Below are 6,159 nucleotides of genomic sequence, written 5' to 3' on the forward strand. Positions count from 1 at the left end.
TTCATCAAAAATCACCTTTAATTCTGTTTTTTTTCTGTTTCTGTTCGGTTTTTTTTTTCTCACTGAAAATCCAAAAATTAACCTCTCAAATCATATAAAATCCCAGATGTTTGTTCACCGTTCGATTCCTCATAGTTAATAACATAATCCTCTCAAGTTTCATGTTCTAATTCGATCTGAATCAAAAGTTCAGATTTTGAGTTTTTGGCGCTAAAATTTGGGATTTGATTCTGTTGTGTTATAAGCTAAGTTGTGTTAATCGGCTCATTGCTGAGGTGAAAACAAACTGTTTGCAAGTGGTTTCATGTTCCAATTCTCAGAAAATCAAAAGATATTGAAGTTTTAAAAATCGTCAATGGAGTTGTTCATGTTCAGAGGTTGAAGACGACAGTGTGAAACTAAAACGATCTTATTTAGATCGTTTCAGTTTTACTACCCTTGATACTTGCATATCAGTATTGTGGCTTGTAAAACGATTCAAATTTTGATCGTTTTGACAAATGTGGTTGTAGTGTGAAGAGTTGATTGTGGCTAACTGATCCTTTGGATTGGTTTTGGTCAATTCAATTTCTTGAAAAATACACAAGTTTTTTAGGAATCCTGAAAAGAAACCAAAACGATCTCTTTTAGATCGTTTCAGTTTTCTTAGAGACCAGAACGATCTCTTTTAGATCGTTTCAAGTTTTACTTGAACATTCTCTGGTTTGATTAATTCGTGAAGAGTTGTGTTTGGGAATCATACTACTCTTGGGTAACTGATCTTCGTGATTGGTTTTGCTCAATTCATTTCATTTCATACCAAAACTCTGCTTAAATCATTTCAGAACTCTTAGAATCTTCTTTCTTCTGAAAATAGTTTCAGATTAAATCGTTTCATTCTTAATTCAATTTAGATCGTTTCAAATTAGATCGTTTCATTTCTACACATTGAGATCATTTCATTTCTGAACATTTAGATCGTTTCATCTACACTTCTTTTACATCATTTCATTTTAATTCCAATTCAGATCGTTTCATTTATACTTCAAAACCATTTCAATTCAGATCGTTTCATTTCATTCCAACTTAGATCGTTTCATAATTTCATACTTTCTTCAAAATCAATTCAATTCTCAATTCAAATCAATTTCAAATGACTACTCGTAAGGCATTGTCTCTGGGTACTGATACAAGACCACCAGTTCTTTATCGTGGTAACTATGGACTTTGGAAGAAAAGATTCATGGATTATGTGGAACGTCAGACTAATGGTCACATGCTTAAGGACTCAATCATCAATGGACTTGCTATGCATCGTCATCCTACTACCCGTGCTATTTTGACTCCTGATCTTTTGAACGCCGAACAAAGAGATCGTACTGCTGCTGACAACAGAGCTAGGTCATGCTTGTACCAAGCACTTCCTGATGAGATCTATGGCTCAGTTGATTCTTACGACACAGCAAAGGAGATTTGGGATGAAGTTGCTAGACAAATGGAAGGTTCTGATGTAACCTCAACAATTCGACTGACAAATGTCTTAACTGAGTTTGACAATTTTCAGAAATCTCCAAGTGAATCTCCTGAGTCCGTCTACTACAGATTTTGCAATGTGATCAATGAACTGAGAAAGAACAAGGTCAAGAAAGATGATATTGAGCTGAACATCAAGTTTATCAAAGCACTTGGTCCCGAATGGGAAAAATATGGAACTCAAATCAAGCAACATCAAGATCTGACCAAATTCACCATTCATACTCTTTATGAATCTTTCAAGTTGAATGAGAGCAAAGTTCTAAGCAAAAATTCATTCAACAAAGTGCCAGAAGTTGTATCTACTGATCCTTTGGCATTGGTTGTTGAACGAAAGGTTTCTGAGGCTCTTAGAAGACAAATGACTATTGTTTCTTCGCCTGATGAGGAGGGAGAAGATTACTTGGCTCCAAGAGATGGTGTTCCTGATGAATTCTACCAAGCTCTTGCTGCTGTTACTAAGCATTTCAAGAAAAAGTATTTCAAAGCGAGGCCAACTAACAACAATCTTCGAACTTCATCAACAAGTGCATTTCCAAATAAGGAACAATATCATCACAAGAGTTTTGAACAAGGTGAAACAACTGTTTCCAAGAAAAGAGACAAGAAAGCAGAAAATGAGAAACAAATCATGGAAAAAGAAAAGACATCTGACAAAAAGTGTTACAACTGTGGAATTCCTGGTCATTTTGTTGTGGATTGCAAGCTGCCTCGCAAGAATGATTATGCATACTACAAGCAGAAGATGCTTCTGGCTAAGCAAGTTGAAGCCGGTCAAGCCTTGATTGCTGAAGATGACAAGTGGCTCTTGCTTACTGATGATGAAGATGAAGATCTGTCTGCCAATGTATGTTTCATGTCAAGGTTGAACAATGACAAAGTGTTTGAGGCTGACAACACTGACGAGGAATATCCCGATGATGAGGTAAATCTCGACTCTACTTTTTCATCAATTAAGGATAAAGAGTCTTGTAGAATTGCCTTATCAAACTTGACGAATTATTACACTTCTTTAGCCAACAAAAACAAGAAATTGAAAAATAGCATTGTATTTTCAAAAAGGGAATAGACAACACTTCTTGAAGAAAATTCTAAACCACTTTTTGAGTATGATGCTATGAAACAAGAATTTCAAAACTATAAAGAACAAATGTTGGTTAAAGAATGTGAAATGAATGCGTCTCCTGACTCTAAGTTATTGGAAAAGTGTCATAATTTAGAAAAGACCATTCTTGATCTTGAAAAAACCAATCAAGATCTTGAAGTTCAAAAGACCAATGAATGGCTTCGTGCAAATGCGAGACAAATGGATGTTGATATTCTGAATAAGAAGCTTCAAGAAACTACACCAAAAACAATTGACCTTGAAAGAAAAGTTTCTGATTTAAATCATAACTGTTTTTTGAAAGGCATTGAGATTGAAAATCTTGGAAGACAAATTGAGGAACATAAAAAGAATATACTTTTCTATCAAGAAAAGTTGTACAAAGTTGAACAAAACCCTCTTTTGGATTTCACTGCCTATTTCAATAAGTCAAAGATTGATAGATCAGAACTTCTTCTTGGGTTGGGATTTGAGAATATCACTCCATTGCAAAAAGCCAAAGACAAGATCGAACCCTTGTATGATGAAAAGTTTTTGAGACTTGGTATGGTTCAACAATTCATTCGTCCATTAGATGACGAATTTGAGACTGATGAAGTTGAGAAAATTCAAAATAATAAATTTTTGGTTAATTATGATGCAATTAATACTTCTTACAAAACGAAAAAGTCATCAATTTTTGAATTAGAAGAAATTGCGTCTAATTTTCAAAACCAAGAATCTGTTGTTTCACCACCTAAACCAACTAAATTGTATGTTCCATCCACATTTTTGGAAAAACAAATAGAAGGTTTACAACAAAAGGTGGAATCTCAACAAAAACTTATTAATAATCTACAGTCTCAAAGTCCGAATTCAAAGAATGAATCAGTTGTTGATATCAAGAAAGTTTGTGTGAATGTTTCTACCTAAACTGATTTCAGTCTTTTAGTAGACCATTCCACTCAGACTGCTTGTGTTTCATCTACTGGTTCTTCCACCCAAACCTTGACTGATTCTTTTGAGTATTCATGTCAAAACATAGCTACTGAAATAACTGATGATTATGTGCAATCTGATTTATCTAATGACGAACTTGCGCATAGTTTAGTTTTGATATGATACTACTTTAGGTTTTTCACTTATGAGTTTCCTGAAGAGTTAGTTGTTCACCCTAAGCTTTATGCTAGTATAGGTGTTGATACTTCTACTCAACTTTCTTGTGAAACCAAAGAAGTGTCAGTTGAAGTTGATTTTATTCCTAAGACAACCAATAGTGTGAAGTTGGAAAACAAAACTCCTGATTTTTCAAAATTCTCTCCGATTTCACCATTCACCAAAAATGATTTTGATAAATTCATGGAGGGAGAATATGTTTGTGATTCTGAAACTGAGAAAAAGATTGAATCTACCAAAATTAAAGTTGAATCAAAAGAGGAATCTCCAAAATCGTTTTTCAAAGCTCCAACTTCATATTGTTCAAAGAAACGGGTTACTTCCAAACTCATCAAGACTGAATCAAAGACTGTCACCAAACCAAGAATCAATAAGTTAAAAACAAAGTGTCCTACCCCAGAAAAGCATGTTAAAACCAAACAAGATGAGACCAAACCCAAAATCAAATACAACAAAGTGAAACTTCTGGAAATCAATTCAAATGTTTCTTCGTCTAGCTCTCATTCTAGTTCAAATTCTAAAGTGTCTAAGTCTAGTTCAGTTTTGCTAACTAGGGATGCTTCAAATGGTGCAACTAGGTATAGGGATAGATATGACTGGTTTTCTCATGATAAACCTAAGAAACAAGAAGTTTCTGCACCGCCGAAAGAGTCTAAAAAGATAAAAGTGCTTCAAAACTCTCGTTCTAATCTTCATATGCATGGTTTGAATGCTGGTAAACATGTGACTTTTGATTCGTGGGTTAATATTCGTTTGTTTAATCCAAATGTGCTTGTTGATAATGTGCTTGTTAACAAGTATGTTGATTCGAAAGCATGTTTGTATACATCTCCTAAGTTATCTCCTCTGCCTGTATTAACTAACCACAAAGGACCCGTCTCTAAGTGGGTACCTAAAGTTGGTTAAATTTTTGATTGCAGGAAATAACCATCTGTGTATGGATACTCGATTCTGGGTGTTCAAAACACATGACTGGCAATAAATCATTGCTCAAGAATTTTGTTGAAAGATTCATGGGAACTGTTCGTTTCGGAAACAACAATTTCGCTCCAATTCTATGTTATGGAGATATTGAAAGAAACGGAATTGTCATCAAGAAAGTTCATTATGTTGAAGGCCTGAGTCATAACTTGTTCAGTGTTGGACAGTTTTGTGACAACAATCTTCAAGTTCTTTTTCGACAATCCCTGTGCAAAGTCCAAACTCTAGATGGAATTGATATCCTATGCGGAGATCGTGAAGACAATCTTTTCTCAGTTAATCTTGATGATAACCAACCAACTGATAATATCTATCTTGTTTCAAAAGCTACTTCGAAAAATTCGTGGTTGTGGCATAGAAGGCTTTCTCACTTGAATTATCAAACCATCAATGCTTTAGTCAACAAGCAACTTGTTGAAGGCTTGCCTGACTACAAATATGAGAGTGAGCATGTCTGTCCTTCTTGTGAAGTTGGGAAGATCAAGAGAACTTCTCATAAACCAAAGAAAATTCCACACACTTTGGCACCTCTTCATTTGCTTCACATGGATCTTTGTGGGCCTATGAAAGTACAAAGTAGAAACGGGAAGAGATATATTCTGGTTATCATTGATGATTATTCTAGATACACTTGGGTCAAGTTTCTTGCTTCAAAAGATGAAACAACTCAAATTTTGATCGATTTCATCACTTCCACTCAAGTGAATCTTCAACTTCCAGTCCGTTATATCCGTTCAGATAATGGTACTGAGTTCAAAAATGCCATCTTCAATGAATTTTGCAAATCAAAAGGCATTACTCACCAATTCCCTGTTGTCCGTACCCCGCAACAAAATGGTGTTGTTGAAAGGAGAAACCGTACGCTGGTGGAAGCAGCAAGAACAATGCTTGCTTATTCCAAGTTACCATCAAACATGTGGGCTGAAGTTGTTGACAAAGCCTGTCACACTCAAAATCGGTCCATCATCAATCAGCGTCATGAGAAGACTCCTTGTGAGGTTATTAACAAACGCAAACCCAACATCAATTACTTCCATATTTTTGGGTGTGTCTGTTATACCTTGAATGATCGGGAAAATGTTGGAAAGTTTGAAAGGAAAGGTGACGAAGGTTACTTTGTTGGTTACTCAAAGACATCGATTGCATATCGCATCTTCAATCGTCGAACAAACACGATTCAAGAAACCATGAATGTTTGGTTTGACGAGATGTCTGGCATGATATTTGAACAAGAAAGCTTGCTACCAACAATTAATGATCCAAGTAATTCAAGTGCTTCCTCAAGGACGTCTACCTTAGCTTCAAAATTCAAGAAATATCCAACTCCAACAAGTGAAGAACTAGATATTCTTTTCGAAGAATTCTACAACTCAAAACCGATTCAAGAAAAGGAACCTCAAGTCATC

This window comes from Erigeron canadensis, chromosome 4, assembly GCF_010389155.1.
Source record: "Erigeron canadensis isolate Cc75 chromosome 4, C_canadensis_v1, whole genome shotgun sequence".
NCBI lineage: Eukaryota > Viridiplantae > Streptophyta > Magnoliopsida > Asterales > Asteraceae > Erigeron > Erigeron canadensis.